The following is a 21,902-nucleotide window of genomic DNA, read 5'->3' as shown; positions in this document are numbered from 1 at the left end:
AACTGCGAGCCCCCAGCCCCAGCCCCCGAGGAGGGAAGGGGGAGGTCACCCAGGGCGGGTGGGAAATTGTCCCGGTGTGCGGTGGGACCCGCCCCTCGGGCTGACCGCGTGGTGCCCGCAGAGTCCTCTCCCTTCCCCCAACGTCCAGCGCCCGGAGGTCGTGGGTTTACGCCATGCTCAGCAGCTGGAGTCACATCGTGTCCAACATCTCAGAGTGCATACATCTTCTTTTTTTTTTTTTTTTAGTTAAAACAACAAAATACGTTTCTAAATGCCTGGATTTCCCTGAACGTCTACAGAATCGAATCGACTCATTCTGCCCCCTCCCTTTCTAACCCCCCTTTGTGGTCCACAGGGTTGTTTTAAGCAAAACCAAACAACCCCTCCAAAAAAAGGCAAACGAAAAATTCCGGGTTAAAATCAACTATGCCGAGACCAACGTTTTCGTTGAAGCTGTCCTAAGACCGAAGAAGCTGAGACCAACCTTGAAGGATTAGCGATTTCTGTAGCTGAAATGTTCTAATTTTACGTTTGGTGGAGACGGTGAGAAAAAATAAATATGAGTTTGGCTTATATATTAAGCACAAAACAAACGAATAATCATACTTAAAATGATTAACTGAAAAAGCTAACAGTTAACAGTAGTGTATTCTAGGCAGTGTTGTCTTTGCTACCTTTGTAATTATACTTGCTATTGGTCTTCTCAAAAAAAAATAAAGATCAGAACTCTGACCATGACAGAAAAGAAGAAAGTATAAATTTATTTGGTGTATCTAATTTTATAGCACACTTTCCAATTCTTTCATTATTTAAGGAAAAGGAAATGTACCAGTTAGAAATGTAACTTAATTTGTTCACAGATAATTTAATTGTTAATTTTTTTTAAGTCTTGATAAAATACTTGATGTGGTTACAAAACAGTTAAACGATTATTCCTGAGTAAATATTAAAAACTTGCAGAGAATTGGTTTAAAACAGCGAGTTCAATTATTTTTTATCTTGTTAACTCTTAGCTAGTAGTGATGTTACATCATTCTCTTAAGTTCTTTTGGAAAACAAAATTCTTTATTTAGTTTCTGTACTCTTTCGTTTTGGTCTTTAAAAAACAACTAATTGAAGTAACATAAATTACCATGCACCCTAATGCCAAAACAAAGTTATTTTAGCAGCTCTGTAAAACAAAATTCAAAAACTGACTTAATTAGTAAAGAAAAACTTTTAAAATACGTTTTGTTTACATTTTATATAATTCAACTACATTTCACTAATGTGGTTAAGAGATATGTATATTTGAAGTTCTTATGTAAAATTATTTCCCAAAAATAGAGTAACTTACAAATGGTTTGTTGTGAGTTGAACAAACTAAAGTTTAGAGACAAATTTATAGTGTAAATGCTGAAGATTACAGTTAATGATTTAGGTAACCCCTAAATACCTAAGATATTTAAAATGAGAAGAAATTATTTTTGTACAATGATTCCAGGTTGGGATTTATATATTCTGTAGTTTTCATATTTTGAAGATGATACAATAGAAAAAATATTAAATAAATTTTTATAGTAGAGAAAATTTAATTGTAAAAGAAGTTCCAAATTAATCTAGACAAGCCAAAACTTTAAAATTTGAGATATTTTTGAACATTTTCTCAAATTCAAAGATTTATATGACCAATGTTTTTCTTTAAGAAAACTGTTCTTGTTGGGAGAAATTGATTTTTTAAATTTCCAACTACTAAGTCAGGAATGAGAATTTTAATATAGCTGGTAAATCTTATACATAATTTATTGCAATGATATCTTTTATTTCACTTAGGTGAAATTGTAAATATTCATTTAATATTACTGTTCTAGGAGAGGGTAGGGATGAGCCCTTAGTGAAAAGACTTTGGCAATTGGTATGTGCATAAGTATTTGCAGACCAGCCATAGAAAAACAAAGACAGGCATTTGTTTGTGGGGGAGGGGTAAGGGGAAGCTGAGAAGAGCTGGGTATTTAAACATGTTTCTTGGTTGCAACTCATTTATCCTGCAGGTTTCCTTGCTAAGAGTGGAGGGCAGGTGGTAGAGAGAGAATGTATTAACTAATGGAGTAAAATGGGACAGTAATCTAAGCATGAAATCCCACTGGAAAACGCCTACTCTCCTCACTAAAATCATCGGAAAGCAGAGCACATGCTGAGGTTATAGCTAGTTTCCAGCATTTTCTAGCATGTACATTTAAAAGACACATCTTAAATTACTATTTTTATACTTGGATCCTTTGTTTTCTTGACCATTGCTCTTCCAGATCCTTTTCCAAAACACTTAGGAACTAAAGTCCCTTAATGAAACAGCAGATTTCATGACAAGTATACACAAAGCAGCTCTTTCTGTGATTTTAGAGAAAAACTGATGAATTCCTCATTCTGTCTATAGATGGAAACTTAATTCTTAGATTTAATAAAGCAAGATATATTTGTAAATCCCTTATTTGAGAGAATAATGGTAGATCATTACCATTTCCACTTTGACTCATTAAAATTCATTCCTTCGTCAATTCAGTTTACAATTTAGTCCTCAGCCTCTCCAGCATCATAATCCCAATATTAAAGATGAAAGCAGGGAGAGGGGGCGTTAAATTATTTCAAAACATCTCAGCTTAAGTTCATAAGAACCCTAGAACATAAGATATAGCAGAGAAAAACAAAACCTAATCTGAAATCTTTATCAAAATTGACACCATAAGATTTGTCCTAAAATTTATGCCCAACACACTTCTATTGAAACATTTACTTTTTCTGTAGTAGATTATTGCTTTAAAAGATTAAAGTTGGACCTTGGCTGGGTAACTCAGTTGATTTTAGCATCATCTGCCAAGGTTGTGGATTCAATCCCTGGTCAGGGCATATATAAGAATCAACAAATGAATGCATAAATGAGTGATTGGAACAACAAATACCTCTCTCTCAAAAAAAAAAAATCAATTAAAAAAGAAAAACAAGTCTTTTAAAAAAAATTAAAGTTGGTTATATTTTTTGTTGCTTTTCTCAAATGACTTAAATTTAATCAGTTATTTTTAATCGATAATGCTAGTGCCTTCTCAAAGGCAAAATTTTGTTTGAACTGAGGTTTAATTTTACATCAATAATTTCCCCTTATTTAATTTTTATTTTGGAGTTATCCTGTGTCAGTCATTGAAGTATTTTTTTTCTATTTTTTAAGTTATTTTTCTTTGGAAACTATTCATATCTAAAAATGTTTTCCCCAGCACTTTCAAAAACTTGGAGTATAATTTAAAAGTAACTGAATCTCACTCTGTAAAATATTAGTAAAGATTTTTTTAAATGTGTATAATAAAACAAGTATGAAATATGACTATTGAATATTTTTCATTAAGCTAATATAAATATATGGTCCCTCATATTCTAATCTATTCTCATTCTAATCCAGCTATTAAAAATCTAATTTATAAAAAGGACACTAACAAAGCTCAGTAAAATATATATATATGTGAATTTTGTTATATCAAAAATAGATCTGGTTTCTGTTATATTTCTATGTATTAATTTGAGAGAGAGAGAGACCTATTTGTTGATCCACTTACTTATGCATTTATTGGTTAATTCATGTATATGCCCTGACCAGAGATCAAACCCACAACCTTGGCATATGGGGAAAAAGCTCTAACCAACTGAGCTACCTTGCCAGGGTTTTATTATATTGTTAACATTTTTCTCTGGGACAATTAAATACAAAATGATGTCACCATCTTTTGTTTTCGTTTGTTGAAAATTATCTAGAAATTTGCTCGTTGGTTCGATTATCATATCGCTTAGGGTAATTTGTTTGCTCCTATATTTCTTTACCAAGATTAAAATGACATTTTAGGTTTGATTTAAATGAATGGCCATCTGTAAAAACCCAAATAGAATGTAAACTAAAAAAATCTAAAATTTTGGTGTAGTACATTCTATATAGGGGCTTATCTCTGGCAACCTTAGAGATATATCCAAATTTTATTTCAATCAAGAGCCAGTATTATGACTTTAAAAAACAGATTAAATTGAATTTTGTTTTAAATATTAAACAAAAAACAACAACAAAAATTGAGTAAATGTTTTAATCCAGTGAAATAGACAGTAAGGTAAAAGGTAACATTACCCTTTTCTTCAATAACAACAAATCTTCCAGTTGAGGGCAATTTTGTCCGGTTTGGAATGCAGTCAGTGTGTGCAATTGGAGATGAGAATATGTACACATATGCCTTCTGAGAAGCCCTCTGTGGAGATTTAAAGGAGTAAGCAAGATAGAACTTGTGTTCAAATTCTGAGGTTGCAAGTCAGAACAAGTAGGGTAAGCACTGTTTTATTAAGTTTTTTCCTTAACCATCAAAATACTTCAATATGATGTGTTTAAAGCTGGGGAGAGAAGAGTAACAATACAGACTGAACTGAAATTAGGATACTATTGGTACATCAATTAGGATTTAAACAATACAAATGTTTTAATTTTACATCTTTCTATGCTTTGTTTTCTACTTTTAAAACTTTGATTATACACATATTTTTAAAGTCTGATAATAAAACATATTTAATCAATTTTAAAACAGAATAATATGATCACATATTTTTAAAATGGTGTTAAATTGATTTATTTACAAAGTATGAAGTTCTTTCTGCTGGATTGTTCTACCACTTCTATTTGTGCACATTATCCAAATGTGCATACGGTATTTTAATCAAAGCAAATAGCATTATTTGAGAAAATGTCCTTATTTTTTAAAAAGAGCCAAAGTTATGAACTGCTATTATTGGGAAAACAGCAGTGTGGTTTGAAATCCAAATGTAGTGAGGAAACGCAGATTTTAGGTAAACCAGTGTTATTTACTGCCTTTTCTATATTTATGGAAGGATAAGGAAACGGATTAAACTATAACATTGCTTCAGGTCTGACCACCAATGAAGTTTTTAGTGCTATAAATGAAGAATGTTGTTGCAATCAATGATAGCCCCTCCTACTTCTATTCTTGTAAGAAATTCTCTTTCCTTGGTTATTAGATACTTTTAAATTATTTCATTACGAAATGTCATGTTACATTAGGATAACCAAATATTTTAACACTTTGAACTTTCGATAGATGAAGAATGACCATTGCATTTTAAATAAAGAGTTTCTTTTTGTTACAGTAAGTGATGCATTTTTCATCTCTACCAATGTTCTGCTCATATAGCAATAAACTGAATTATTCTCAAATATGACAGTTAATAGAAATAAATATGTGACAGCCAAGTGCAGAGAAGATGTATACGCAAGAAAAAGATCAAAATCAGCATGTTCATGGAACTCTTAATTAAACTAACAATTTGAGTATTTTCCCACAACCAAACCCAGTGAACAAGCTTATAGTTTTTATTGTTTAAAGTTTGTATTAGTTAAAACTTGAATGTATTGTTAGTATACAGTATTTACGAATTATCATGGTGAGGGGGAAATCTCTTTGATAGTTTATGGTTTCCCTTAATGTAACTTTACAAAATGTGATATAAAAAAACAATTACTTTGTTTTTTTAAGGTTTTTTTCATGTTTCCTTGCAGTAAAATCGAAACATGAAAGATAAGTTGAAGACTATTAGTAATTTTGTTAAAAATTATTATCTAAAGATTAAAATGTCCTTTTCTTGATTTTTCCGTGAAAATTTGGAATATAACCTATTAAAAGCCAACAAAGTTCATGGCATTTATAAACTCATAAAACTGGTTTGGTAATTTTTTAAAAAACATCTTTCAGGTAATTTAAGGATATTGGAGAATTTGATTTTATATATATATATATACATATATATATATATATATATGAAAAAAATATATATATATGTAATTAGGGATTGGATATTCAAACAAATTTACTTTGAAAACACTACAATTCAAGCAAATTGCCAGAGTAGCATTATCAGAGTGATTAGACAATGTAATATGAAGTTATAGGTTTTGGATTTTGAATTCTGTTTGGATATATCAGTATAAATATGCAAATAAATTGTTTTCAAAAACTCAGGCTAGAGTGGATGCAAAGTCAAGAAGGCAGACTGCAGTGTAATGGGAAGGAAGTCCAAGTGTTTAAAGCACTTGCAACAGGAAAAGACGTGTGAACCGGAAGATATCTAGATTTACTATAGTAAATAGTAAGCTCCAGTTTCTCTAACATGTAATTTTGGTAGCTAAGATTTTTGTCTTTGGAAATGTAAACTGTCAGCATTTTTTATTTAATGGAGAAAGGAATTGAGGCAGTGTCTATTAGAGCTTTTACTAAAAGAGTCAAAGTGGGAAAACACCCCTTTTTACTTATATTTCAAATTCTTGGACATTTCATATAAAGAAGGTTGGGGGTTTTGTGTGTTTAATTAGGGAATTGTACAGAGTATGTTCTCTTTTTTGTGACTTTCAGTTTAACCTATTTCATAATTAGATGATTCTACAATTTGAGGGCTGGAACGATGACTGGAGGTCTACTAGGTTCCCATTTTACAGCTGAGGAAATTGAGGGAAAGGAAGATCAATACAGGTAGACATACAGTTAGTTCAGTGACAGGAATGAGATTTGTTTGTCACTGAATTGAATCACATAACAATCCTGAATGGGAGGTAGTAATAAATACTTTTTTTCTATTTTTGGTGATAAGAAAACAGACCCAAGGTAAGGTTTGCCCAGACCCAATATCAATCTTTCAAACAAACAAACAAAATCCTACATTTAGGCCCTTGACCATAGCTCAGTTGATGAGAACGTTTCAGGTTCAGGGTGGTGGACTCTGGCCAGGGCACATACAAGAATCAACCAGTGAATGCATAAATAAGTGGAACAACAAATTCATGTTTCTCTCTGTCTCTCTGCTCCCTGCCGTCTCCCCTTCCTCCCTCTCCCCTTCCTCTCTCTCTCTCTCTCTCTCTCTCTCTCTCTCTCTCACACACACACACACACACACCAATAAATAAAACTTTTTAAAAAAACAAAAAAAAGCCCTACATTTATTCTTACCAAATGTTCTGCATGTCATTGAAACTTAAAGGCAGCCTTGAGGATAGAGACCTTGAAAAAAATTTTATACCTGGTTCATCTGAGTAACTTTACTCAGGATCTGTAAACTATCCCAAACAGGTAAAATCAGTTCACTGAGAAAGGCTGGTGGGGAAATTTCTCTTGGGTACTTTCAAAAGCTGGATTCATGGCCCAGCTATATCAGAACCTCCAGGGGCCAACAACCCACTCTTAGCAGCAAGCTAAGAAATTCCTCCTCACGTCAAACTTTAAAAGCAATATGTTCAGATTTACTTCACATGAATAATACTTTATCAGTGGGCTTGAGTTTTATTTTTTTGCTTTAGTGAAATTTCAGAGGGTGTGGATGAGAACTGTGTATCACTGTTTACATATATATGTGTGTATCCACACACACACACACTCATACACACACAGGCAAATACATCTTCCCTTGGTGCAGCTCAAACTCCCTCCCTCCCATCTCCTGGCTGAAGGACAGCTGGAGGCTCACCCTGCCACAAGCTCGTATTGGCTCCACCAGGACGGGTGGTGGTCCCTGGTCATAAATCCTCCTGGCTTCCCACCCCGAACAAGATACATGAACCACATCCTGTTCTAAGAGCTCAAAGTCCTTGGCTGTGCCTTTGAATTAAAAGCTGCACTTAAACAGCGTGTGTACCTGTAAATCCGTTGATCTTCATAAATGGTGGCTGCCACAATGGTGCCTGTTTTCTCGGCATGTAGCTGACCCTGCTGTGACCCTGGGTCAGTTTTTTTTCCACCTCCTGGCCCTTTGTTTCCACAGCTGTAACGCGAGTTAAACCGTGTATGCCATCCTTTACCTTTGTCACAACAACAGGACACCCAGTAGGCTTGCTCACTGGAATTTAGTTTTCAGGAAAAGGAGCAGAACTGGGAATATCCATGAAATTATTGGACCACTTCAGAAAGTTTTATGAACTGCAAGAAGGGAAGGGGTTATTGCTTGACATTGAAAACAATGCAGGGAGGGGTATTTTGTGATTATATACACCCAGTGTCAGAGAAAAGAGCTAAGCCACAGTTGGAGGGGAAAGCAGAATAAACATGAAAATCTATCCTAAACGAATCCCTGGCTGATGCCAACCACTCACACAAACCAATGTCCTGACTGAAAGTTTTATCAAATTTGTCTCTATTTTCACATTTATTTTCTGACTTAATGGGAGATCAGATCCTTGTGCTTCACAGGAACTTAGATAAGAAATTATTGCCATAGCACAGAATTTATGGGTAAAAGAATTAAAGAGAAAAGCAAAAATGTCAACATTTAAAAACTAATAAGTCAAATTACTAAATGATCAGTGAGCGTGAATGTTTGCTAATAATTATATTTGGACTTGAAATTGGTTTTCTAACTGCTTCCCTTGATTTCTGGAGAATGGATCAATGTGGATGTTTTAATTTTATAGGAACAAATTATAGATGGTTAGAACAAAAACTGGAGCCTCTTCAGAACCATTGTTATTCTAGACCAAACAAAAGGTAGATAAAACATCATCAGATTTAGATCATATATATTGGATTTAAAGAATTTAAACTGCTCAGTTTAAATATCTATGTTAACTTCTATTCCTGGTGGTTTCTCAAAATATTCTGTAAGAATTACTTAGAAAAATGACAGACATAAAATTTTCATTTATGACTGTCTCTGGCTTGGGCTTCCTCCTTCTAGAGTTGACACATTCATGTGAGCAACATTTAAGAGGAACTTTTCCATAGAATTAAAGACCTTCAGCATAGTTGCTTCTTCTTGCAAAATAGCTTTAACAGTGGTGCACTTAAAAAACTAGCAAAAATAATGAGAATAGCAGTACTTTAAGAAAAAAAAAAAAAGATCCTGCAGATGAATCTTTATTTTCAATATTTAAAATAAACATAGATATAGGACTCAGACTTTAATATTCTGTGGTTATGAATATCCCTATGCATTTTATTTGTCTAATTCAATCTCATAAAATGAAGGAGAGAGAAGCTTGATGGAACAAACGGAATGATTTAGGAACCATTTCTATTTATTTCTCACTTATTTAAAATAAATTGTGAAGCAAAAGAACACCACTCATTGGAGTTTAATGAAAAAAATTTGATGGTGCATTCACCTATGATATTTCAAGTTTTTGCAGACACTAAAATTTTCAGAGTCCAGGCAAATTGTAAGAATATTTCGTTAACACAGATTTTATATTGGGAAAGTAAATGAAGACTCTCAGTGATATCCTAGCAGGAAAGATTATTTGGCTTATTTAGTTTATAACTCCAAGGCTGATCAAAAGAAAAGCCTTTAATCTGGCCCTGTGACTTTGGAGTTACTGATAATGCAAATATAGGGTAAGAGATTTTTATTTTGTAAAACTTTTATTCCACTGCAAAACTTTAAATGTATTTTTAATGAGAAAAGCCATTATGGTCTAAACTCTTAATAACATTGTTTTAAAACAAGGAAGGTGTGTAAAAGACAAAATTAATTAATTAAAAACTTAAAGAACACAAGAAAGGCAATCAAATTTTGGCTTATTTTGCCTTTTAATTCCTGATCTGTTATGTTTTTCATGTTGAAAATCTTCCATGTCCATGACACCTTAAGAGGTAGACACATTTGTATTTTAAACTTACCTTCTCTTTATTTGTTCTTTTTATTTTGTAATATAATGAATTTATGTAAGATAATCATGTATTGAATCTTTATAAACTTACCTCATTTTTCTTCGTTACTTTTATTTTGTAATACAATGAATTTATGTAAGATAATCATGTATTGAATCTTTATAAACTTACCTAATTTTTCTTCATTCTTTTCATTTTGTAATACAATGAATTTAATGTAACATAATCATGTATCAAGTCTTCATAGTTCAGTCTACACTTGTAGGCTGGTCTCAACTGCATCATTATTTTCCAAGAAGGCTTCCCTGACCCTTGAAACTAGAAATAATCTTTTATCATGTAAAAAGTTGAATTTGATATAGCACTTTATATGTTGCAAGACATTTATCATGTAAAAAGTTGTGTACACTTATATCCTCTGTTAGAGTGTAAACTGATTAGTAAATCTGATTTATCTTTGTATATCAGTAAACTTCATGAGTGCAGGGATTTTTTTTTAGGTGTATGTTGCTTACTGCTACTTTTTCAATACCTAAAAATGTGCCAGGCACATAGTATATGCTCAATAAATATTTGTTGAATGAATGCATGATACCATCCACATCCAGCCTTCTCTGAAGCAAGTCCTCCATTCAAAGTGTTGAACATTTTTTTTGTGTGTGTGCAAATACATACTTCACCTCACCATCAAATTTAAAAACAAAACAAAACAAAACTAGCTACTTTGGGAATGAGAATATAAACTAATTCCTCTGAACCAAATTATATCAAAGCTCTATAATTTTCTTTTAAAAATAATTTTCAATTTTGTAAGGATGATGAAAAATTTTTGGTCCAAATTCATTATTAGTACAATCCCATCAGATAGAGAACATCCTAAACTTTTGTCACTTCATGCATGTACTAACTTCTAAAAAATAAGAATAGAGAGCAGAATTGAATTTACAGTAAACTTTTTGGGGGTTTACTATAAATGACTTCTGTCACATCTGGCAAAATATATTGAATAAACATGAGGTTTTTAACCTTCCACTTCAAGATAGCTATAATTTTTAGATAGTGAAATATGTGCTTTGATTTTAATGGAATCATTCATTTTTACATTTCTTCTTTTATAATCCTCACCTGAGGACAACTTTTCATTGATTTTTAGAAAGAAGGGAACGGAGGGAGAGAGAGGAAAAACATCAATGTGAAAGAGAAACACATTGCTCCCTGGAGTCCTTACTGGGGATCGAACCCACAACCTAGGTACATGCCCTACCTGGGAATTGATGCTCCTAGCAACTGAGCCACACTGGCCAGAGCTACATTTCTTATTTTTATTCTGGGCAATATCAAATAGTAGCATTATCCAAAATGTAGTAGTATGATGCCATAAGGTTTCATGGTGTGGTTAGTTAACAAAAACGATTTATATAAGCACTAGATTCTGAAAATGATATAATGGATACATTTTTCTGTAAAGATTTAAGTATTGGGTAAACTTTGAACTAGATTTGTTCAAGTCTACAACTCTCTGTAATAAGTATTAAAAAAAACATTTAATGTAATTGTATTTATTTGTTTATTCAACAAATATTTATGTCCCAAAAAGTCTAGGGCACCCTGGAGGATAAAGATCGATGCATACTACCCACCACCTCTTGAAAGGTAGCATATAAATGCCATTCATGCAATCCTTAAAAATGTCAGTGATATACCCAAAATGCCCTTAACTTTGTTGTGTAATAGCTCATTTAAAATTTACCTAAACTCTTCTTGAATTATTTAAATGAAATGAAAATATAAAAGTGCCTTCAAAAAACACTTCCATCAAGTAAAAGATTTCTTAATTAATTATATTTTTGGTCAATCACAGGTTTCTTGGTTCATCATGTCCTAACAGAGATTGGTAGTAAGGGTCCAAAAGAAACTCCCTACCCACCCTCAAAGGAATTCCCCCCACTCCCAACCTCTCTCAAGATTTGAAAGCATGCTTCCTAATTCTAAACACCAAGATTTGATGAATAAGTTCACACTCATCCCACCAGCTCCTTTCAGTAATTTTTGCACCCCAATCCTATATCCTCTTATTTTGACTTTCTAGATAATAGTGTCCTGATTCTATCAGTCTAGTCTTTAAAGATACTCATTGATGGATGCCTTTGATCATTTGCTGCCTTTTTCCAGACTTCTGTCTTCCTTTCATTGTTTTCGGAGCAATATTCAACATCCAGGCATGGATTTACCATAATTTTGTGAAAGTGTAAGTTTTGTTTTCTGTCTTGTTTCAGTAATTTGTGAGTACCACCCAGGGTGGGTAGAGTTCAGGCTTTTTGGAGCTGCCTTCCAGGCTGTTGTTTAAATGCAACCATATGCAATGACTTCTCAGTCTCTTTCCAGGGTAGTAGCTCAGAGTAGAGCCCCTCATTGTTCCTCTTCATCCTTATCTCGGTTGAAGCTTGTTTAGCATTGTGTGTGTGTGTGTGTGTTCTTGGGCAAATGGACGGTGGGGGAAGGGGAAGAATTAGGTAATTGTTAACCAGTGTGTTAGAGTGGTACGTGGAAATTACTATATCAGCCCGCTGTCCTGATATTCCCATTGGATACTTTTACCTACTAATGATGAAACAAATTGGGTTCACCTAAATAATGTCACACAGTTTAGCCTTATACTCCCTATCTGGCTGTTTCCTAATTTTATTTTATTTTATTTATTTATTTTTTTTTTTAAATATGTTTTATTGATTTTTACAGAGAGGAAGGAAGAGAGATAGAGAGTTAGAAACATCAATGAGAGAGAAACATCAATCAGCTGCCTCCTGCACATCTCCCACTGGGGATGTGCCCGCAACCCAGGTACATGCCCTTGACCGGAATCGAACCTGGGACCTTTCAGTCCGCAGGCCGATGCTCTATCCACTGAGCCAAACCGGTTTCGGCTGTTTCCTAATTTTAAAATGAGTGGGCTAGACTGAATGATCTTTAAAACCCTTTCCAGCTCTAAACTTTTATTGATTCTTCTGAAACAGGAAACTGCTACCTGAACATGACTTCCGTAAATGGCTTGGTTTTTGCCATTTAGTATTTAAATATTGTCTGGAGAAACTTATGTCACAGCCAACATGGAAATACATATCATAATTAGGTCGATCCTACTGGGAAGTAATGCAGAATATGCTACAGGATAATGAATTTCCATTTGGAGAGTTATAACTGTAGCAAAATTCATTTTAAAGTTATTTATTTATTTTGAGAGAGAGAGAGAGACATGGATTTGTTGTTCCACTTAGTTATGCATTCATTGGTTGAGTCTTGTATGTCCCCCGACTGCGGATGGAACCTGCAGAATTCATTTTTTTAAATACCTCCCTTGTAACAAGGGTGAGAGGAGGGGTGAGTGGCCTTTTGTCCCCAGGTACCAGTCTTTAAATATTCTAGCATCTTTTTTAAAGAATTCACCATTTTGACCATATTAAAATGTACAGTACATTGGCATTTGGTGCATTCATCATGTTGTGTGACCATCACCACTATCTAGATCCAAAAGATTTTTGTCACCACAAGAGGAAATCCTATCTAGCACCACTTTTTGTTTGTTTGTTTGTTTTTTGTTAATCATCACCCAAGGATATTTTTCCGTTGATTTTTAGAGAGAGTGGAAGGAAGGGAGAGAGAGAAACATCTATGTGAGAGAGGCACATTGATTGATTGCCTCCCACACAGGCCAGATGAGCCTGCAACTGAAGTCCGTGCCCTTGACCAGAATCAAACCTGAGACCCTTCGGTCCACAGGCTGATGCTCTATTCACTGAGCCAAACTGGCTAGGGCTCTAGCATCACTTTTAAAGAGAGAGGGAGTAAACATATTTTGGGGGAGCGGGTAAACATATTTCATTGACCCTTTGACATGATTTATTCTTCTAATTCTACTGCTTGTAAAATTAAACATGGATTTTTGTCAAAGTTTTAGTCCTCACTTTTACCTATATGTAGGTTGAAACCAGTAAGAATCAAGAAATCAAAACTAATTAAACTCATACCTTGAGAATAGAGTATTAAGTAATGAGATAGAGTACTAAGGTCGATTTTTTTTGTCTATTAGGTTGTGATATTAAACATTTTTTTAGCTTTTCTTTTTATGTAATACACAGTGTGCTACTACAGTAGCATTTCTCATGAGACCGTAAGTTGTTTTCCAAAGGATTAATCTGCTGAAAAACATTCTAAACCTATTTGCATTGTATTTAGCTAAGTGAAATTTCATGTACTAGCAAGCCCGGGAGTAGTAATTCATACCAGATACTGTAGAAATGTTCTTTGAGGAGTTTCGGTCCTCATCTCCCTTTCATGTTATTATTTTTGGTGCTGAAACTCAGGGTTATCCTTACTTTTAAAGGTAAGATTTTTTAATCACAGGGTCTCCTTTTTCAAATTATAGGTTTTAAGTATTTAAATTTTTATTTAAATAAATCTGTACTTACAACAAACTTGAAAGAGTAGTACAATGAATTCATATACCTTTTTGGCTGTCTCTCTATATGTACTGGTTTTTGTTTATTTGAACTATTTTTTAAAAATTTTTAAATTTTTATTTTATTTTTGAACTATTTGAAGAAGGTTGCATTCATCATGACATCACCCCTGCATCTCCTGAGAATGACATTCTCTCATAGAATCATGCCATTTCCACAGCTAAGAAAATGAACATTTATTCAATCATATTATCATATACTGTATATATATAAATTTCTCTAGCTAACCCAAATACCTTTTGTTGATGTTTTATTTTGTTAGATCCAGGATGCAATCAACTTTTAAGCATAGCCTATGGAAGTTGTATCTTTTTAGTGTCTTTTTATCTAGACCACTCCATCCTGACCCCAGCCCTTTAGGCTGGTTGTTTTATAGAATTTCTCACATTATGAATTTTCCAGATATCTCCTCAAAATTAGGTTCAGGTTAAACACTTCTGGCAAGAATACTCGTTAGGTAAAGTTGTAAACATTATATTGTATTACAATACAGGTTCATGGAGGTACATGTTGGGTTGTTCCACTACTGGTGATGCTAAATTTGCTAATGTGACTGCCAGATCTCTTTATTGAAAAGGAATAGTCCTTTGTTTTAGAATTAATAAGTAACCTGTGGCATGATACTTTGAGTCCAAAAGCAAATATCCTTTTCTCCAACAACTGTTCACCCAAAAGTATTAGAATCCATTGATAATTTTTGTCTGATCTGTTATTATATCAAGGACTACAGACTGATTATTGTCTCTCATTTGTACATTTATTTATTTTAAGAATTTATTTCCCTTTTTTTGTTTTTTGTTAATCATCACCGGAGGATATTTTTCCATTGATTTTTAGAGAGAGTGGAAAGAAGGGAGAGTGACAGAGAGAGACATTGATGTGACAGAGACACATTGATTGGTTGCTTCCCACATGCGCCCTGACCAGGGCAGGGGATCAAGTACATGCCTTTGACTGGAATCAAACCCAGAGCCCTTCAGTCCGCAGGCTGACGCTCTATCCACTGTGCCAAACCAGCTAGGGCTTTATTTCTCTTTTTATTTTAAGTATTGATTTTTAGAGAGAGGAAGAGAGAGAGAGAGAAACATCAATGAGAGAGAGAGAGATTGATCAGTGCCCCGACCAGGGATTAAGCCCACAACCTAGGTATGTGCCCTGACCTAGGTATGTGCCCTGACTGGAATCAAACCCACAACCTTTTGGTGTACAAGACAACACACCAACCAACTGAGCCACATTGGTCAGACTCTCATTTGTACATTTATTAACTGGCATTCACCTATAAAAACCTTTCTCATTCTCTCTCTCTCTCTCTCTCTCTCTCTCTCTCTCTCTCTCTCTCTTATTAACTGGTATTCACCTGTAAAAAAAAAAAAAACTTTTCTCTCTCTTCTTCATTTTTATCTTTTTTCAAATGTTTAAATTTAAGCCTGGCCTGCTTGGCTCGGTGGTTGAGCATCTTACCTATGAACCAGGAGATCATGGTTCGATTCCTGGTCAGGGCACCTGCCTGTGTTGTGGGCTCCATCCCCAGTGTGGGGCGTGCAGGAGGCAGCTGATCCATGATTCTCTCTCATCATGGATGTTTCTATCTCTCCCTCTCCCTTCCTCTCTGAAATCAATAAAAATATTTTTTTAAAATTAATTTTATTTTTTTCTCTCTCCATTTTTAAGAGTTTGTAGGGGTGGTGTCTGTATCATATATATGGAGATTCACCCTTTGTGGTATGTTTACAAAATATTCTGCCATTTATCATTTCTCTTCAGACGTTGTTTATTGTGTTTGCCATACAGTTTTTATTTCTATGCTATTTAATTTATCAATCTCTTTTATTGCATAATTTAAAAGGAGTTTCTCATACTGAGATTGTAAAGAAATGTACTTAGGTGTTCTTTTCATGCTTACAATTCTAAAACTAAAGGTCTAATTTGGATTTGAAATGCTATGTGGTACCAAGATAAATTTAATTCAAATTTAGGTTCATTTTCTATGAAGATTCATGTGAAGATTTAGTAAAGTTTTTGTCATCTGTTGGAGTGAGATCTGGTTAATTGAATATTCTCATCAATTGATTTTTACTCAGAAAGCCTTTTATTTCAACTCTTGAAGTATGTTTTAAAATATGTTAGCTTCCTGCTTTTAATCCAATAAACAACTTTTAACAATCTTCACACACCTTAAAATTAAGTCTAATTGTATTTTACTATGGAATTTGTAGGACTTTTACTAAATCTCTACAGACTAAAGGCCATAGAATGAAAATTGTTTCACTAAATAGAATTTTGGTTAGCACTTTGTTTTCTCATGACACAGCTCTGTCACCTAAAAGTAGAGTAACCCTGTTTCCCAGGGACTTAATTTAGTTGACTTTTACTTAAAACCAAATTTAACATTCTTTTCCACACCAATCAGTCTGTCTGGAAAGTCAGTTCACATAATTAACTAACATGTTAAGCGCTAAAGAAGAATGAAGAATAACGGATATGAAAAGTTTTCTGCTCTCTGTAACTGTTGAAGTAGATTAAAAATTAATGTAAGCACTGGCCGGTGGAGAGAAACATTGATGCCAGAGAGAAACATCAATCACCTGCCTCTCACACATGCCCCAACAGGGGATTGACTAGCAGTGGTTCTCTCAACCTTCTGGCCCTTTAAATACAGTTCCTCATGTTGTGACCCAACCATAAAATTATTTTCGTTGCTACTTCATAACTGTAATGTTGCTACTGTTATGAATCGTAATGTAAATATCTGATATGCAGGATGGTCTTAGGCGACCCCTGTGAAAGGGTCGTTCGACCGCCAAAGGGGTCGCGACCCACCGGTTGAGAACCGCTGGACTAGGGGGTCCAAACCTAGGTATGTGCCCTGACCACGAATTGAACCCACCACCTTGTAATGTGAGGGATGCTGTTCCAACCAACTGAGCCACACGAGCTGGGGCCACACTGAAATTTGTTGAAGGATACGATCAGTTACTTTATAGAATGCCTCTTAATTGGGGGCTATGTGGTTCTTCCCATGATTAGAATAAAGTTATATATATTTTTTGTGGAATGTCACAAAAGTGACCTTGTCCTTGGTGTATCATATCAGTAAGTACGTGATGTCCATTTGTCCCATGACGGGTGTTCACTTTGATCACTTGATTAAGGAACGTCTGCCACATTTAAACATTTTCCCTTTGTAATTAGCAAGTACCTTGTATAGGGAGATACTCAGACTATGTGGTTCTTATTCCTCCAACTTTTATCCACAAGTTTAGCACTCATCAAATAGTCTTGCTTGTCTCTTAATTATTACTATTGATTGCCCAGTGATACTTTATAGCTTAATTTTTAAAATTTAGATATTTAATACACCTGTAATTTATATTAATGTAGTATGAGGCAAGGGTGTAAACTTATTTTCTTCCAAACTGTCAATTGTACCATCTTTTGATCTGCTCTTTTTCTACCAAAATAAAATGTCATCTTTATCATATAAATTTTCATATGTACTTGGATCTATTCTGAACTCTACACCTCTAATTATTTACTCATTCCCATGTACATTCTTTCACGTGCTCTTTGGAACAATTTCATTCACTCTCCCAACCCCCCATCCTTAGGGGTTATTATATGTGGTTAAGCAAGCCTTTCCCCTTCTGCATGAGAATTTGGCCTTTCATTAAATGCGTTTCTCTGGCACACTGATAATGATAGTATGTCAACTCTGTCACATTTGTTATGGTAAAAATGATTTTTTTTATTGATTGTAGAGAGAGGGTGGGAGGAAGAGAGAAGGAAACACTGATTTGTTGTTCCACTTTGCATTCATTGGTTCAAAACCAGGATCAAAACCACTACTGTGGTGTACCGTAACGATGCTCTACTGAGCACCCGGCCAGGGTTGGTAAAAATGATTTGACTGGCGAATTGCACCTGGACTGGAAGAAACTATCTAATGGGGACACCATACTTTGAGGCTTCTGAGGGCAGTGACATAACTAGTTGTGTGTACCTTCCAGGTACTTTGGAAGCTATGCCTATGGAACTGTTACGAGATACTGGGTACTGATCCATAACACTTGAGTAGGTGGCTCCTGCACTTATCTAAGATGGATCTCATCATCTTGTATGTACCTAGCACTGCTGTGGGGACTGCTCCAAGGACTCCCGAGCAATGCCTGGCATTGCCCTTCTGCATGTGGCTTCCTAGCCTGTATTTTTCTAAGTGAGTATTATGCCAAATGTGGACTAATATAACTTTTCTAAAGCTGAATGTTTACATTTACCTTGGTGAATGTAGCAAGCCTTCTAATTGGAACTCTATTACATGTATATATACATTTGGAGTAGGGAATGGAATGTTTATAGTACTAGGTCTTCCCATTCAGTAACATGTAAATGGATTCAGGATCCATGTATACCAGACAACAAATGTTATTAGTTTTTTTTTTCTTCTTAGTTTTCTTCATTTGAATTTTGCAATTATTAAATTTATGGTATTTTAAAAAGTGTAAACCATAAATAATCCTGAGAAACTAGAGCATACAAACCATAATATAAAAATTGTAATTGCATTAAAAGTTTGATTACAAATACATGTATGCCTTTATAAAGAGGTTAGTGAAAGTAATTTCTAATGTACAGTACTTGAAAATAAAATTCACGTCCCTTATGTTTAAAAGAACATTTCCTATTGGACTTCTCTGCACTTGATTTTACAAATATCAAATAGAACACTTATCTGACATTAGGGATCCATTCAATATAAACAAATTTACAAGGTGACTTAAACACCAATACTTTATAATTATGTTAAATTACCATTTCTCTTCCTGAACTAAACAGATTTAAAAGTGATTCTTAATCCTTTTTTTGGGTCATCAAGATTCAATATATGTTCAACCTAGACTTCTGTCATTCCTTTTATATTTCAGCTCATAGGTTTAATTTGAAGGAATTTTCTGTTTGGGAATTTCCTAAATTAATGGGCTCTACCAATCATTTATTTCTCCCCCCTCTTTCCCTTCCTTCCATTAATTCGATATTTACTCCAATCCAGGATCTGTTCTAGGCCCTAGTGATGGAGCAGTCACAAAGCAAGCAATCATCTCATTGGTAACCTAGTCATTTCACAACTTTCAAATTACAGAATACAGCAGCAAGAAATAGTACCAAGTTAGAGATATGTGGATCTTTATATTAGAGAGCTTTTTTTTGTGTCCTTTTTTGTGTGTGTGGTAAACTATACATAAAATTTAGCATTTGCAGGTGTACAGATCTGTGGCATTCAGTACATTCATTGTGCAACCATCACCACCATCCAACTTTTTCATCTTCTCCAACTGAAACTCTACAAATTAAACACTAACTCCCAGTTCTCCTTTTTAAGTACTTTTAATTTTTCCAAATGAAAGTGATCAGAGCCACACTCTCCTGACACTGTGGTGCTTCAATTACTCATGTGTCAATGCTCACCCTTGAGGGGAGGGAGTCTAGGCCCTCTTTGACAGTCTCAATTTTTTCAATTTTATCTCTAACTCATTGTTAAAGTATGTTACATTCCCAGCATAGAGTATCCTCTCAAATTTACACGCACACAAAAACCCCCGCAGTATTTGTAGAAGTCTGAAAAATCATGCCATGAAAATCTATTCCAGGATTAAATTGCCATCAGAAAGAAACATACCTAGATTCACATCACAGTATCCTAGTGAGGACTCATGACTGGTTTGAGTGTTAAGCAACTGCTTTGTTTTTAACCTATGAACACCAAGCAAGGTTTCCCGATTGGACAGCCTTTTTAGGGTCAGTTAAGATTAAGTGTAGGGCAGAACTTAGTCAAACAGAATGCCATAGTATGTATGCATTTTAGTACTAACATCATGTAATCTTTTTTCCCCTCAGTTCCATTAGTTTTTTCTCTCACCATATTGTTTTTGAAAACTGTTACCTCAATTTCATTTTGAAATATTTTTCTGGAATAAATAATTCAGAGTAAAGCTTATTTTCCTTTACTAAAATCTGAACACCTTTTGCTCCAAGACCACCCTTTCTTATATAATTGGTGGGAGCTTAAATTGGCAAAACCTGATATTTCATTTGTATTTTGCTTTCTTAGAAATTACTTAGGCCTTTCTTGTTTTCTATATTCATTACTCACCTTATCTTTTTTACATGCTTTTATTTTTATTTTAGCAAGAGGGAGAGATGGAAACATCGGGGCATGTGCTATGACCGGAAATCAAAACTGCAACCTCTTGCCCTGTGGTTGAGCATCCACGTATGAACCAGGAGGTCACAGTTCAATTCCTGGTCAGGGCACATGACTGGGATGCAGGTTGGAGCCCATGTGGTGTGTGTAGGAGGCAGCCAATCAATGATTCTCATCATTGATGTTTCCATCTCTCCCTCTCCATGTTCCCCTGAAATCAGTAAAAATATATTAAAAAACACACACAAAACTGCAACCTCTTGGCTCATAGGTCAATGCTCAACCATTGAACCACACTGGCTGGGTTCATCTTACCTTTTATTTTTTTAATTTTTTAAAATTTATTTTTAATATATTTTATTGATTTTTTTATAGAGAGGAAGAGAGAGGGATGGAGTTAGAAACATAGATGAGAGAGAAACATCGATCAGCTGCCTCTTGCACATCTCCTACTGGGGATGTGCCCGCAAGCAAGATACATGCCCTTGGCTGGACTCGAACCTGGGACCTTTCAGTCCGCAGGCCGATGCTCTATCCACTGAGCCAAACCGGTCAGGGCTCATCTTACCTTTTAATGTACATTTCGTAACACAAAAATACACCAATTTTGACCATTCAATCCACTTAATTTCAGGTTAAGTGGGAAAAAGGAAATTCATATGCCTGAAGCAGTTTGGCATCAGGAGTGGCCATATTTTGAACAAATAGACCTTTATTTTACACTACAGGCCCGGTGCACAAAATGCACGCACTTAGGGATTTGGGGGTCCCTCAGCCTAGCCTGAGCCTTCTCAGAGTCCGGGAGCCCTCCGGGGATGTCCAACAGCTTAGGCCCACTCCCTGCTGTGGGAGCACACTGACCACCAGGGGGCAGCTCCTGCGTTGAGCATCTGCCCCCTGGTGGTCAATGTACGTCATAGTGACTAGTTGTTACGCTGTTGGGCTGAATGTGAGGGGGCACAGGCCAGGCCAAGGGACCCCACCAGTGCACAATCAGAGCCAAGGAGGAATGCAGGAGGTTGGCCAGCAGGGGAGGGACCATGGGAGGGCTCCAAGGCGTGTCAGGCCCACCTCGCTAAGTCCCAATCAGCCAGACCCCAGCAGCCAGCTAACCTACTGGTTGGAGCATCTGCCCTCTGGTGGTCAATGCACATTATAGTGACTGGCTGACCAGTTGACTGTCTACCACTGGTGATCAGTGTACGTCATAGCAAGTAGTTGAGCGGCTTTAGCATATCATGCTTTGGTTGAACAGCCAACTGGCCACTTGGCATATTAGGCTTTTATCATATAGGATTACAAATAAAGACTTTCAATTGCCATAATGAAGCAATATATATACATATTTGTGCTTCATAGTTCTCAAGGTGCTAAGAAATTCAAGTATTCTAAGCCACATTCTAAAAAACAGCCACGAGTCTTGAGAATCTCTGGGTAGTCTATGACAGGAGCTTTTATCCAGAAGTACTAGTATGCATAATGTTCCTGAACTCGTATGTAAATTGCCCTGTTTTTCTGCAA

The sequence above is a fragment of the Myotis lucifugus genome, unplaced genomic scaffold (assembly GCF_000147115.1).
Source record: "Myotis lucifugus unplaced genomic scaffold, Myoluc2.0 scaffold_52, whole genome shotgun sequence".
Classification (NCBI taxonomy): Eukaryota; Metazoa; Chordata; class Mammalia; order Chiroptera; family Vespertilionidae; genus Myotis; species Myotis lucifugus.
Note: the sequence above shows the minus strand (reverse complement) of the source record.